The sequence below is a fragment of the Kogia breviceps genome, chromosome 12 (assembly GCF_026419965.1).
Source record: "Kogia breviceps isolate mKogBre1 chromosome 12, mKogBre1 haplotype 1, whole genome shotgun sequence".
In the NCBI taxonomy this organism is placed as follows: domain Eukaryota; kingdom Metazoa; phylum Chordata; class Mammalia; order Artiodactyla; family Physeteridae; genus Kogia; species Kogia breviceps.
This window is the reverse complement of record NC_081321.1, coordinates 64735873-64752256: the sequence shown is the minus strand read 5'-3', so window position 1 is coordinate 64752256 and position 16384 is coordinate 64735873. Positions and strand designations below refer to the sequence as shown.

The 16384-nt window shown below is 36.6% G+C and overlaps 1 protein-coding gene across 4 annotated transcripts in view; it reads right to left on the bottom strand.

Moving 5' to 3' along the window:
• Positions 1-3252, bottom strand: part of SYT1 (synaptotagmin 1) — a 542196-nt gene extending 538944 nt beyond the window's left edge. The window contains exons 1-2 of one of the 4 annotated variants that reach the window (XM_067009790.1): positions 2858-3252; positions 2605-2709 (exon numbers count right to left, since the gene is read on the bottom strand). The gene's annotated coding sequence lies outside the window, so the exon portion shown is untranslated. Of the gene's footprint in view, positions 1-2604 lie in introns of all 4 variants that reach the window. The other 3 variants (XM_067009791.1, XM_067009789.1, XM_059081652.2) reach the window with 3 other exon arrangements.
• Between the last annotated feature and the right edge of the window lie 13132 nt (positions 3253-16384).

The window sequence follows — 16384 nt, the reverse complement described above, 5'->3', positions numbered from 1 at the left end:
AATAACTAATACTCTCCATTATGAAATAAAGTTCAAAACTACTCTGTAACAACTCTCTATCGTGTGGTATTTTATGAAATTAGTATTTTAGGATTTCCTCTGTAGGGTAGCAACCTTTAGTTCTGATAAAAATACATTAAAGTCTAATTACCATATTTGCTCTAAAACATTAAAAGATTTACTAAGATATTCTTTTAAAAGGAGAAAAGATGAAGGTTGTATGAAACTGTTACACTAGAACATTTTGTGGAATGACAGGATAATAATTTCCCATAATATATCATTTAAAGTCTCACTTTAATCTACTCAGTATATATTGGAATTAGTTCTGACTTCCGGTAGGTATATAAATTAATTTTTCTGTATGTGAAAAACTCAATACTCATATGCATGTCTTTTCCATGTCATTGCTATAATTAGCATTTGTTAAGAGTCCTGAACATAAATGTCACAAACCAAGACCAAACTTTTACCCTTCCTAAGATAATGGAGAAATAAGCAGTGAAAAGCAGTTGGGTTTCCTTTTTCTATATCTTTTCATGTCTAAACTTGTTAATTCAGTTGTACACACATAAGGCAATTAAACGATTGTCCTTTTGTCCTTATAACCAAAAGGTGGCACCTCTAAAAATGTTTTAGCTTTCAACAGAGATACTACATTAAAAAGAAAAAAAAAAAAAAGACATTTAAATGTCAAAGCCCTAGAAAGAAGATCTTGTTTTTGTGACTCGAGGTAATTCTACTTAGATAGGAAAGATAAGTGTCTCAAATGGAAAATGGTTTAGAAAATAACATATATTACGTTGATGGTAAATGAAAGCAGCTCTTCTTTACTTGTTCACTGAAGATATGTGGTGAAAAAAATACTTTCTGGGGTACATAGATTAGTGTGGAAGATCAGGCAGAGTTGAGAAAGAAGGCTCCCTTTTCTTAACCGAAATGGACACGTAGAAAAAAAAAAAAAGTAAGACTTGTCATTTCCCCTGATAAATCAAAGGAAAAGATTTATCTGGACACTAACATCTGCTGATTTCTCTGCACTCATGTAGGATCCACTTGGGATGCTTTCCCATTACATTCAGCTAAGCACTTCTCTATCTCCTCCCATCTGATGGTCACCACTTAGCTGAATAATAGGAAAGGAAAGCTTATACCATTGATGATGGAATTAGAAATTTCTGAGGCTGCTGTCAAGGCTCTGGCCAACAAGTCCCTTTCACTTGACCTATCATGCAGGCAGACAGGGCACATAGTTGTTTTGATACCTTTCTCTGGATTATAATAAGACGTGAAAGTGAAAACATTTTCCCCTTCAAGATTTTTTAATTTGATCCTATCTTCCTGCCATTACTTTCTAAACTTTGTTCCAGTACAAGAGGATTCTTGGCCACCTGAACTTCCATGCACCTTCTAAATCGAGTACTGAAATTGTATAAGCATCATATTTACATCTATTAAATATACTTATTAAAAGAAAATAGGCAAGGCATGAATTTGATATCTGGGCAACAAAATGCACACAGCAGAAAGGTAGAATGAAATCACAATTCACATGCCAATGCAGCTTTAACACAAAAGTTAAATGTTTGCTTTATTTCAAAAGGTTAATATTCAAGAAAGTCAAAATCACTAAGTACACAAAGCTAACCAGATTAGCTTTCTCAAAGTAGAAATCCAAGCCTCCTAATAATACTGGTGTCACTAACAAATGTTTTGAAACTTTACTTTTTTTTTTTTTTTTTTTGCCCCTCAACATAAAGGCCGTGCCAAAGAACCTCAGGAAAGTAATAATCTGTTTAAAAAATTTTTTCTCCACTCGAGAAACCTCTCCAAGTTCAGACATTACCAGCGATGGTTAAGACCAAATAGTCAGCCCCGCAGGACAGATGAAACCAGGAAAAGTCAGATGGTGGGCACTTAAAAGCAACAGCAATTAAGCAGTTGAAAGTGGGTTGGATCGATGGCTTATTTTTGTTCCATTTGAAGGAATCTAGTGAGAGACACAGCCCCTTGCAAGCAGAAGATCAAGTCAAACTTAACGCTTCCCCCCTCTGGCAGACGGGGCTGCAAGGCTTGTCTACTTCCTTTATTCAGTTTAATTGTTTTTGGTACTCTAATTTTCTATCTTGTATTCTATCTTGTTCTTTTTCCCCTGGGCAGAAAGAAATCTTTCTCCTTCCATCACTACCCACCCCTTTCCTCTGAGAAAAGGCAATCCTTTCTGGGAGGAGAAAGAAACCCTGTGTGTGCTTTGGATGGGAGGAGGAAGAAGATGAGAGATTTGAAAGGGGTTGGGGGGGAGGTGAAGGATAGAGATTGGGGGTGGGGGACGGAGGAGAGGAAATGAAAGAGGGAAAGAAGAAGATGGGGGATGACCAACATATCAACTCCAGGCTCTAAATCACGGGCGCTGTGCAAAGTGCTTCTCCAGGAGAAGCACATGTGGTCTCATTACATCGCTCACAATAGGCCACCCGGGGCTCCCTGCCCAGGTCTCAGTCTCCCACCGCCAAAACCCAAGTGTACCGAGAACAAAATCTTAAGAACGGATTCAAGCAAATAGGCACCGCTGAGGTTGCTGTACCGCCAGTCCCGCTGTCTTACCTGGAGGGAGAACCAGGAGGTGGTGCCGGGCTCCGTCCCTACTGCTTCCCCGTGCGGACCGGTGCACACACGTCCTCTCGCAGCCTCTGCTCTTGGAGGGGCAGCCTGCAACACAAAAGGGGTGTGTGGGTGTGGGTGTGTGGGAGGTTTTCCAGGGCCACCAGCTGGTCCCAGCTGGCCGCCCCCACCCTACACACACCCCTTCGGGCACTGAGCCCCCCTCTCAGTTGAGCACTACCCTGGGGGGACTTGCCCCGGGCGCAGTCTCAAGTTGCCGCTGCCAAGCGCTGCTGCCGCCGCTGCAGGAGGAAGCGGTGGAAAGACACTGGGGGCTGTACTCGGTCTAGAGCATCCCCACACTGCAGCTTCTCCAGGAATCCCTCCAGTGAGGAGGCGGCCGCCCATCAGCTCCCAGCCCCGGCCGCCTGATTGGTTCCACCTGGGGTACGCTGCGCCGAGGAACCAATCCTGGCGCACTAATAATAGGTGGATCCGCTCAGCCAACAGCGCCCATCCCAGTTGTTAGTGTCTCTCCATCCCCACAGCGGACAGGGACCTGAGGAGAGGGGGTTGAGGAGGGTTGGGGGGGGGGGCTACGAGGGGTACAGATGCCAAGGAGACGTAATCAAGGGCACCAGATAAACCCTCTGGGTAGTCGCAGGAATGCCCCGCAACCCGTTCAGCAAGCTGTAAGCACATGAGAGGGAGACGCATAATACAAAGCTATTTTTTTTTTCTTTCTTTCTTTCTTTTTTTTTTTTTTTTTTAACTTTCAATCAAAACCTGCCCTGCCCTGATACTGAGCATGCCCGGACTGCAACAGCACCCTTGGAGTACCGATGCGTGTGGGTTTGCAGGCTGTGGGGTTTTGAAAAGGTGGGAGCGGGGAAGGAGAGGCAGAAGTTTGTCTTTGGCCATTTGACCCGCTGGAGTTGTGAAAGCAAAGCAGGGCGGGGAAAAGAAAGGATTCCGCAAGAGTGTCTTCAAACTGAGGACACAGGAAGGTGGCCCTCTGGGCTGTCGGAGGCTGATAATATTATCGTGTGGGTTCAGGGGTGGAAGCGGGGATAGAATAATCTGAGCCTTGCTAGGTACCTGGAGACTTTTCGTAAAGGGTGCGGTGGATCGGAGATGCAAGGGAAGCTCCTTCCCATAGGTGGGGCCGGGAAGCGCGACTCTACCCAGCAGCCGGGGCTGTCAGGCAGCGGAGAGTGCACTGGGAGTTTCCACTGAGGCGACCAGTAAGTTTGTAGACTTGGGTCAAGGGCGACGTTGTTGAGGGTGCAGTTTCTGCCAGCCCCCCTCCCCCATCTCTCCAGGCCCTGCCAGCGCAGTGACGACTAAAGCGTGGGTTCCCTCCCTCCCTCCCTCCTCTCTTTCCCCCGAACGATTCTGCTCGGGAGTAAGAAGCTTTTCCCCTCTGACAGCGGTGCTGACCTGATTGCCTCTAAGCTCTAGGGCAATTTATAGCTTGGTAATACCGGGAGATACCAAACTGGGAGGTTCTGCGTGTGGCGGGCAGGGAGAGCAAGCGAGGCAAGGGGCGGAGCGGAACCTGGCTCGGGGTCGGACCAAGTCCTGGCTCTGCTCCACAGGTGCAAAGCATTCAAAACGCACAGAAGCATTTCTGTCTCTCACTCACTGACCTTGTTTACAGGACTTTGAATCTCTGATTTGTTTTTCTTAGAAATACTTCCAGTTTGTGTAAACTTGATCAATAGCTACAAATGAGAACTCTCCTAACTGGGTTCTTTATTTTACTGAGAAGATGATCACGGCATATCAGTTAAGGAAATAAATAGCTATCTCAATTCCCCAAACCCATCCACTTTGAACTGGAGTTTCATTAACATTGGTTTGCAAAGGTAACTGTATCAAGAATTCAATTAACAGTAACACATTTCTTCAAGTTTTAATTAAATCTCTCCAATTTATGTAATGTTTAAGATTAAGATCCTTATTCTAAGTATAGGGGAAAAGAAGACAACTTGATATAAACTAATCCTTTTAATGACAAATACCTGTGTATTCTCCAAAATTGTAACTATATGTAAATATGTATCTCCCATTTTAAAAAAATATTCCTCAAATCTTAGAATAATTTCATAGATGGAGAAAGATGATAGATGTTAGTTTAAAGTCAACTTAAGTATTTGATGACGAAGAAAAAGAATGAGGAGGAGGAATGAGGGGGAGGAGGAGGAGAAAAAGAAGAATCAATTACCTAACACTGTTTTCCAGTAAACGTCCTCACATGAGGATCATTATATTATCCACCTAATAGAGATCTTTATTCTAAAAAACACTCCTAGCGCATTCTCTAGATTCCAATAATTAAAAGCTGCTTGTTTTTTAAAAGCTGTGTCCAACAGCTGCATGTAGAAACAAGTAAACTTATTTTAGAAGAAATTGGTAAGTAGAATATGATTCCATATTAATCTCTGTTCCAGACTCTGATCCATTTATCAGTGTTTTAGCCAATTTCTCTTCCTGTCTACCTCATATCCTACCCAATAATCAACTCTTCTCCGTGGTCAGGATCCTATACAACAGGAATGGTGTTAGATGTTTACATCCCAAAGTTCCTTGCAGGAGACTGCTGGCTAAGATAAGAATGGATTTTACAGGTATATTGTGATTAACTTTGGAATAAACAGCATTTCTGATCATGAATATTAGGAAGACTGCACTTACATACTGGATATATATATACACTGTAAGTTTTACAGAACTAAGATTTTTTATTCTCTCTCCTATTCTTAAGTTCTCTCCAAACTCTGGGAATGATCTAAAGACCTCCACCTGGGCTCACATATCATGCTATTCTGTTGCAGAGAGTCTATATCATCTCTTTGACTTTATAGTAGACTCACCTCCATTAAAAGAAAGATCAGGTCAATTGTCTTTTGTCTTTATCCAGTTCCTCAGGTACTTTTAAAATCTAGAAATCTCTACGTCTTATGCTACTGAGATTGAACTCATCCCCTGGTTATCCTGTATTTTTAAAAAATATTTGCTATTTTCATCAGAACTGTGTTTATTTTGTTCAACATTTTGCTTCCTCATTCTTTGCTTAAAAAAAAAAACCTTTGTTCATTTTTTTCTTCACATTTTTTGCTCTGAGATCTCGTCATTATTTTCTTTATTCCTTTTTCAATGGATTCATCTATTTACTACTTTAATGTTCCCTTTGTCATCTATTTTAGGCTACAGGATCAGAATAGAAATTAAATTGGATTGGGGCACTGAGGAGAAGAGTGTGTCTTAGGGCAAGAGTGGGAATTAGAGACTTTAGAAACTAGAAATTCATTAAGTGCAAAATTAGCCAAGGTTTCGTATAGACCACAGAAAGAACACACAAGAGAGGTATCAAGAAAATTCTCCACATTGCTGAAAAGACTTGTATATGCTAGTTGATCAATGGTGCTGAAGAGTTCCATTGAATTAACACTCTCATATATCATTAAAGTTTACATCTTTAATAACCACACTAATTGGTAAAATCTATTCATAAGTATCATTTCTCAGGGTTGTGAAATAAATGAAAAAATAACCAACTTTTCCATATTTTGCCTGTATAGATTTATTTTGTTTCTATAAATTCATATTTTCTTTTTCTTTTTATTTTATTGTTATACATTTTCTGCCATTGCCTTTCAACATACAGCCTTTTTTCTCCCCTCTCTCCAGGATAGAGGATTGATTAAATGTTTGTTTTCTGCAGCAAAAATCTGTATAGAGTTCCAGCTTCCACACTAATTGGCTATGTGATCTTGAAAAATGTACAAAACCCCTCCAAGCCTCAGTTTTCTCATCTATAATATGTACAAAAGAACACAGCATATATCATAGGGGTTTTTGTGAGGATTAAGTAATGCAATGTATATAAACTGCTAGTTCCAAGCACATAGCAAGGATTTAATGACATTAGCCATTATTATTATTTTATCATTATCATTCCTCTTGCCATTGTTTTTGTTTTTCAGATTTCTAGGAGATGGGACTTCCTCCCATAATCCAACCCATTTAAGCCAACAGTGAAATGGACACTCTTTACGTATGAGCATTGAAGTTAGAAGAGAGTTAATTCGTGTTATAAAAACTTGTTTATACATAAAGCATCAACAGTCTTCTATCTTGCATGTGTTGGTCTTAGACTGTAAGCTTCTAGGAGATGAATAATTTTTAGAGAATGTGCACTTAAGTATTGTTTTGCTGTTAACATTTAGTTTATATTACTCTTTAAGAAAAATCTATTCTAGTGCTAAAAATATGAACACTGGTATTTTTGGTTTTTAGGAGGCCAGTGGAACAAACCACATGTTTTCAAAACACTTAAAGACAGTGGAGCCATCCATTTTGGTTTCCTTTCTCTCACAATCATTTGGCCTGATAGTACTGCTAATGATGTTATAGCCAACTGGTAAGGAGAAAACATCAGAGCTGTTTTAGAATTAGACAAAAAGAAATTAACCACATGGATTTTTAAAATGGACACCCAAAGTTTTAAATAAAGAGAATCTAGAATTGAAAGAGGAAAAAAAGAAAATGAATACATGGGAGTCAAGTCTTAGTCTCTAGGGCAGAGAGTAAGAGTTCTGTAATTGAACTACAATACCTTACAATTTTCACAGAAAAGAAAATAAAGAGCTAGAAGTATTCAATGTGGCTTTACAAAAGCCTTTTCTTAAAGTTATGGCTAAGAAAATATTGAAAATGAAAAGGAGGACAGTGACTCAAAAAGTAATATACTGTGTCAGGCTGTTGAGGTTAGCAAAAGGAAAATAATATTTAAGTGAATCTATCTCAAGGGCAAAATAATAAGTAGTTTGAGTTAATGTTAGCCAAAGGTTTTAGAAGGAAAACAAGTGATATATTTTCAAATACCCTACCATAATGCAGGAAGGAAAACCTAACCGTAAAATTACCATGGGACTGCAAGGAACCCTGAACAGCCAAAATAGCAATCATACTACCTGACTGCAAAACTAACTACAAAGCTACAGTAATCAAAACAATGGCACTGGCATAATGGTAACATATAAACCAATGAAACAGACTTGAAAGTACAGAAATAAATCAAATACCTATGGCCAACTAATTTTTGACAAGGATGCCAAGACCATTCAATAAGAGAAAGGACAGTCTTTTCAATTAATGGTGCTGGGACAGCTGTATAGCCATTTGCAGAAGAATGAAGTTGTACCTTTACCTCCCACCATATATGAATTAACTCAAAATGTTTCAAAGGCCTAAAGTTAAGAGCTAAATCTCTTAGAAGAAAAGAGGTAAATCTTCATGACCTTGGACTTGCCAATAATTTCTTAGTTATGAGAAAAAAGTATAAACAACAAAAGATAACAGATAAATCAGATTTCATCAAAATTTAAAGTTTTGTACATTAAAAGACACTATCAAGAGAATTAAGACAACCCACAAATGGGTAGAAAATATTTGCAAATCATATATCTGATCAGGATGTTTAGTATTCAAAATATATAAACAATATTTACAGCTTACCAACAAAAAGACAAGCAACCCAATTAAAATATGGACAGGGCTTCCCTGTTGGCACAGTGGTTGAGGGTCCACCTGCCGATGCAGGGGATACAGGTTCATGTCCCGGTCCAGGAGGATCCCACATGCCGCGGAGTGGCTGGACCCATGAGCCATGGCCACTGAGCCTGTGTGTCTGGAGCCTGGGCTCCACAGAGGGAAAGGCCACAACAGTGAGATGCCCGTGTAACGCAAAGAAAAAAAAAAAAAAAAAAGGACAAAAAATTCAATGGACATTTTTCCAAAGAAGATATACAAACTGCCAAAAAGCACATGAGAAGTCTTCAATATCATCGGTTATTTAGGAAATTAAAATAAAAACCACAGTGACACACCACTTCATACCCATTAGGATGGCTATCATAAAAAAAAAAAAAAAAGTGAAAATAAGCGTTGGCAAGAGTGTGGGGAATTTTTAACCTTCACACACTTCTGGTGGGAATATCAAATGGTGCATCTGCTGTGGAAACAGTTTGTCAGTTTCTCATAGGTAAAACATAGAGTTGCCACATGACCCAGCAATTCCACATTGAACACAGATATTCAAATAAAGACTTGCACAAAAATATTCACAGCAGCATTATTCACAATAGCCAAGATGTGCTTACAACTCAACTGATTTGCATTTCCATCGACTGATGAATGAATATTGTGGTATATACGTACAATGGAATATTGTTCATCCATGAAAAGTATTATAGTACTGATATATGCTGTGACAGGAATAAACCTTGAAGACATTAGGCTAAGTGAAAGAAACTAGACAGATAAGGCCACATATTTTATGATGCTATTTATATGAAATATCCAGAATACTTAAATCCATACAGATACAAAACACATTAGTCATTGCTGGAGGCTGAGGAGAGAGATGAGTAGAGAGTTACAGCTTAATAAGTATAGGGTTTCCTTTTAGAGAAATGAAAACTTTCGGGGACTAAATAGTGGAAATGATTGAATAACATTGTGAAGGTACTGCCACTGAACTGTACACTTTAAAGTGCTTAAGATGGTGAATTTTATGTTATATGTTTATGTTATGTTATATATTTTTTGCCATATTTTAAAAATCAGTGAAAACAATATAGATGATCCCATGTGCCCAGAGGGAGAGAGTGAGATAAGAGAATGACACTATATGTTTTATGTGTTAAGAAAGTCACTTTTGACGCCTGTGTGTAGTATGGTTAACAGGGATCAAGAATACTTTTGGAATATGCATTCTAACTGAATATTGATGAGGAGCTGGCCTGAAGTTTTTTCTTTAAGAGAGCTGTTTGCACTTTAGCATCTACATAGGAAATTTACTGATTCATTTTTATACTGAATCTAACTTCTCTGACCCCGTAGTTAAACCTGAGCCTTTTTCAGGAATCACAGTAGAGATGCTCCTCCTCAATAAAATATCAGTGTATTCCCTCAGTCTCTACGATATTAAACAATTAAGTCTGAGGAGGAACACTGAGGTCTTTTTATTCTGTTTTTGTATTTTTGTTTGTTTGTTTTACATTATAACCCTGTTTCTTTAGCTTCCTCTTACAATCCCTTGATAGCAGAGTCCCCTAAATTTTCTATGTGCTTTCAGAATTGTAGTGTCCAGCACCTGTGCAAGCTCTGACTACAGCTAAGCAGCTCCTAAATCCAAGTCATTTTAGAACATTTGCTTCTGGGTTATTTTAAAGTTATTTTTAACTTAAACTATTGAAAATTTTCTAGATTTATAGGTTCCAGGACGACAGAGATGGGAATTTTGTATTTGGTGAGATTCAGGAAAAGACGGAGGAACGTACATATGCCAATTTCCCTGTGTAACTATAGTTTCATTTTTAAAGCATGACAATAATGTCTTTTCTATAGTCTTTCAAAATGCATATGAATGTTTGTACTGAAGAGATTTCATTGCTTTCAAACATATACTACTGCTGGAGTTCATTTCTCTTGCTTTCATTCCAATGGACTGTAGAAAGTTTTCCATTTCAAAGTCATTATGAAAGTATTTCCTAGTGTACGATTTTCAGGCATGTTCTTTAACAAGTTTTTTTTCTTTGTTTGTACACTAGAAAAACTTCTGTTGTTAAAAATATTGATAAACTTTCTCATTTCTTCACTGCACATTTCACATAAATGGCTTTCTGGTATGCGTCAGAGTTTTAAAATGATATCAATAATACAATTAACTTCTATTTCCACCTCATTTCATAGAAAATAAAATTTTGTGTGATTATGATACTTGAAACTGTGCACTTTTTATTTAGGGTCCCAAATAAACAGAGCTTCAGTATTTAATCATCTAGCAGCAATAGGAGAATTACAACTTAGTCAGCATTATTAAGTGATGATACTATGCACTTTTAATACCTTATTTCACTTAATAAAATATCAGTATAACCTAAAGTGGAAGATATTGATATTGTAAATTATTTAAGAATTATAAAAATAGAATAATAAAGCCATGGTCTTCGAATAGGTACTTTTATTTGAGTTTGAAAAACTTCACTTACAATAAAAAATTTATGGAATTGGTATAAATTGGTAAAACCTAAAGTATGACAATTAAAAACCCTTTGATAAACATGTTCTTCTATTTAGAATTTTTTAAAAGAGAGATACTTTTTAAGTTGCAACACAAGATGAGGAAAGGAGCTAGGTTAGAAAAGGTAAAAATGAAAAAAAACATTTTCAGGAAGAATAATAATAGCAGAAACACTTCAAATACAAATAATGTAATTTTAGATTTTAAAGGGACATAACACTCTAGACATTTCAATAAAAGATTAAATGAGTGTTGTATAGGGAAAAGAAAATCATAATTCCATATAGCAATTGGAATAACTCATTTGTCTCATATAGCATTTTGTTTTTCTCTAAAATAGTTTAACCAATGTTATTTAGACAGTTTTGATTATTTAGAAATTGCATAAATAATCAAACAAAATGATACCTCATGAAATCAAGACGTTTTCCCCCCTCTATATGTAAGAGAAGGAATTCACTTTTAGATAATGGATAACATTCCTTTGGTATAAAGACAATGCTCCAAGGAACTAAAATTAAGGCACCTGAATGTCAACAAAGTTTTTAGGCAATATCAACAAGGACAAGAGAATAAATTTCATGGATAGAATTCTGAACTCCATTACTGACTTTTATTATTAAGCCTTTTAAGAAGCAACTCAGAAGAAAATGTCACAGTGTAGAAAGTAATTTTCTAAAATTATCTGGAATTAAAAATAAGTGAGGGGCTTCCCTGGTGGGGCAGTGGTTAAGAGTCCGCCTGCCGATGCAGGGGACACGGGTTCGTGCCCCAGTCCGGGAGGATCCCACATGCCACGGAGCGGCTGGGGCCGTGAGCCATGGCCGCTGAGCCTGCGCGCCTGGCGCCTGTGCTCCGCAGTGGGAGAGGCCACAACAGTGAGAGGCCCAAGTACCGAAAATAAATAAATAAATAAATAAGTGAGAAGTTAAATTAAATGTTAGTTCATAACATATAAGGAGACTAAAATCATATCAAGCATCTTTTCAACCACAACGGTAAAAAACCATTTTATTACTAACACTAGAAAAATATATTAATAATTCATTTTGAATTGTTTCTCAGAGCACCAGAATCAATGACTGAGAACTCTATTACTACACAAAGTCAAAAATGTCATTGAGAGTGATTGTGATTTCACAATATTCTTGATCATGTTTATTAAAACACCCATTAAAAGTCCATCATGTTAATTTAACTGGGAAAATCTAATAGATTGCCATTGGATCGTTTCTACTAAATTAATGTAGGAGAATTATAACCAGAGCCTTAGCTGCTGTCATTAAGAAATAAATAAAAACTGTAATGATGTATTAATTACAAGCAGAAATCAATATCATTAATGAGTGAAATTAAATCTTTAAGATAAAATTTAGTAAAATTTTTGGTTCTCATTTTTTTTTCTTGTAATTCATTGATATTTTGACTTCAGTGTTAGATAATGTATCTCACTCATTATAACTTAGACTTGTATACACTAATTTGAAGTGCTGTAGGGGTAAACCATTCCTGTTTCCTTCCTTCTGAATGTGTTTATAAGATATCACATTTTGTCCTTATTCCTCTGGTGGCAGACTCTTTTGTAGGGATGGCTGGCTCAATGCAAAACTTCCCAGTTGGTATATTGCTCTATTTCTGTGGGTTCAGTGAGCAAAGCAATTTTGATTCTTCCATTATGTCCTTCCTCTTAACCTTTATCAGCAGTAAAGGAGATACTTTGGTTCTCCATCTGCTGGCCTCTTATCTTGCCTCCCAATTCATCTAGGATACAGGCAGTAAAGAAGGACACTCTTTATTTGGTTTCATTAAGGAATCTAACCTAGAGCATTTTATGCATTGTGTGTGTCAAGTAAGCCATTTTATCTTCATCTTTCCAATGGTGAATATTTCATATTTAGGAAAAAAAATGATTAGTAAACAGGAGAAACTCAATTATTTTTTGAATGAGTATATGATTCAATGAAACAGCTAACAGCACAAAAGGCAATAGTATATGATTTCCTATTATCAATCCATAAGCATTGATTAAGTGCTTGGCATTCTGTGAAGTGCTGGCATAAAAACAAATAAGTGACATCAGCAAGAAGGCTGAAGAGGAACCCCTGGACTCACCCACCACCAGTATACAAATTCAACAGAAATACACAGATAAATTCCCTTTGCAAGAAATCCAGAAACTAGTTGAGGGACTCCTGCAGTCTGGATAAGTACAAAAACCAGCTACAAAAAAACTGGTAGTAAAATTGGAGACATCCTCTTGCCATAATCCCTTCCCTGAAATAGTGCCATGCTATTGACAGGAAATCCCCAGTTGCTAGCATATCCATGAGGAGAGAAAGAATTAGACCACACATATAGTATCCCAACTTTTTTGCATGCTGCCCACAGGACTGGCTTCTATCTCATCTCTTGCAGACTGCTGACAGGATCAACATATGCTAGACCCCTGGGACCACAGAGAACAAAGGCAGCAATTTAAACTAAAATTCGTGCACTCAGCACAGCTACTCAAGCCTAACACAGAGCTAGTGGGGGGAAAGAAAAAGCCACCCTACCTCCTAGCTTCTCCCTAGGGAGGAAAAGATTTCGATCACACATTCAGTGTTACAATTTCTCCAGTTACCACCAAAGTGATTGACTTCTGTCACTTCTGTTTAGGGGCACCTAAAAACAAAAATGGTGATTTGTACTAACACAAATGTTTGAGAGGACTACAGAAGCTCTAACTGGCTTGACTGGTGAATATCATCTCTTGTACAAGGTCAATGTGCAAAGACTGAGAGAGTTGGCATTTTTCTTCTGTGTAGCTAACAACACAATGAGTTAAAGGAAATGAAGAAATATGATTTTTTAAAAATGGAGCAAGGTAAAATTCCAGAAACTAGCCCTAATGAAGTGAAGATATATGAATTACCTGACAGATAATTAAAATAATTATTATAAGAATGCTAAAAATGCTCAGGAGAATACTGCATGAATAAAGTAAGAATTTCAACAAAAAGACAGAAATTTATAAAAATAGCCAAACATTAATTTTGGAAATTAAGAATACAGCAACTGGACTGAAAATTTCAATAGAGGAGTTCAACAACAAACTAGAGCAAGCAGAAGAAACAATTAAAAACTTGAAGACAGGTTATTTGAAAGTATCCAGTCAGAGGAGCAAAAAGCAAAGAGTGAAGAATGTTTAAGGGATTTATGGAATACCAAAATGAAGATCAATATATGCATTATGTAAGTCCCAGAAGAAGAACATAGAGAGAAACAACCAAAATCTTATTCAAATCAACAATGACCAAAAACTTTCCAAATCTGGGAAAGAAAATGAACATCTAGATGACTAGAAGAGACTCACTTTACATTTATGGACATGCATAGGCTGGAAAAAAAAAAAGAATGGAAAAATTTATTCCATGCAAATAAAAACCAAAAGAAAGCAGGGGTAGTTACACTTATATCACACATAATAGACTTAAGTCAAAAACTGTAAGGGACACAGTATATTAAATAATGATAAAAAGGTCAATTCAACAGGAAGATATAACAATTATAAATATATATATGTACCCACCTAAATACATTAGCAAATATTCCTGAATTAAAGTGAGGATAGACAGCAACACAGTAATAGTAGGAGAATTCAATACCATACTTTCAATAACGGATAAAACAACCAGACAAAATATCAATAGAAAAACAGCAAACTTGAGCAACACTATAGACCAACTGAACTTAATAGTCATATACAGAACATTCAGCAGAATAACAATCTCAATCACGCATGGAACATTATTCAGGATAAATCACTAGTTTGTCACAAAAAAAGTCTGATCAAATTCAGTAAGATTGAAATCATAGAAAGTACCTTTTCCAAACACAATGGAATGAAATGATAAATCAATAGCAGAGGGAAAAATGGAAAAATTTTTTTAATGTGGAAATTAAACAATACTTTTCAACAACCAATGGGTCAAAGAAGAAATCAAGAGAGAAATTAGAAAATATCCTGAGAAAATGAAAGTGAAAATACAACATACCAAAATTTATGGGTTGCAGCAAAAACAGCACCAAGAGGGAAGTTTTTAGTGATAAACATTTAAAAGGATAAAAAAGAAAAAAAATGAAGATCTTTAGGAAACAACCTAACTTTACACCTCAAAGAACTAGATAAAGAAGAACAAACAGAGTCCAAAATTGGCAGAAGGAAAGAAATAAAAAAGACTGGAGCAGAAATAAATAAAAGAAAGAATAGAAAAGAAAAAAATCAACAAAACAAAGAGTTGATTCTTTGAAAAGATAAACAATATTGACAAACTTTAGCTAGAAAACCTAAGGAAAGAAATACTCAAAAAAGTAAAATGAGGGAAAAAAAAGGGGGTGGTTTGCTCATTTTAAGAACTTTGAGGATAAAAGAATGAATATGTCTAATAAGGATTTTAAGTCTGGGCTATATGTTATACCTTTTCTTCCCCATATACCCATGAGATAAATCTTCAGTAAAATATCCATATTTTAATGTGTTAAAAAAAGAAATTAAGATCACAGACACAGGAGTTAGCTATGAAGGAGAAATTACAATTTATCAAGGTAGGACTACCAGGTATAAAAACTGTACTGAAAAAGAAGGGCAATTGTGCTGCTTGGTTTTTACCAAAATGAGTTGAAAACTTAGGTCCACAAAAACCTTACACATGAATATTTACTGCAGCTTTATTCATAATTTCCAAAATTTGGAAGATGTCCTTCAAGAGATGAATGGATATACAAACTGTAGTATATCATACAATGGAATATCATTCAGGAATAAAACAAATTGACCCATCACACCACTAAAGACATGAGGAAATCATAAATGCATATTGCTAAGTGAAAGAAGTGAATTTGAAAGACTAGATACTGCATAAATTCAATTATATGGAATTCTGGAAAAGGCAAATCTATGGAGAAGGTAAAAAGATCAGTTATTGCCAGGGGTTGGAATGGAGGAGAGATGAATAAGGGGAGAACAAAGGACTCTTAGGGCAGTGAAACTATTCTGTATGATATGATAATGGCAGATACATGCCAGTATACATTTACCACAACCTATAAAATGTACAACAAGAGTGAACCTTAATATAAACTATAGACTTTAGTTGATAATAATGCATCAATATTGGCTCATCAATTGTAGCAAATGGACCACACTAATGCAAGGTATTAATAATTAGGGAAACTGGAAGGAAGGGGAGGGAATGCAATTTATGGGAATTCTCTGTACTCTGCACAATTTTTTGTACACCTAAACCTGCTTAAAAAGAAGAGATTACAACTGATGTCACAGAAATAAAAAGGATCATAAAAGACTATTATAAACAATTATACATCAACAAAGTGGATAACTTAAAAGAAATGGATAAATCCCTAGAAATATAGAACTTACTGGAACTTAGTCATGAAGAAAAAGAAAGTTTAAACAGACCTATAGATAGCAATGAGATTGAAAAAGTTATCAGAAACCTTACAACAAGAAAAGCCCAGGACCAGAACACTCCACTGGTGAATTCTATAAGAATTAATGCCAACCATTTTCAAACTCTTCCAAAAAATTGAAGAGGGGCAAACACTTCCAAACCCATATCATGAGCCCAGCATTACCTTAGTACTAAAGCCAGATAAAGACAAAAAGAGATGAGAAAATTACAGGCCAGT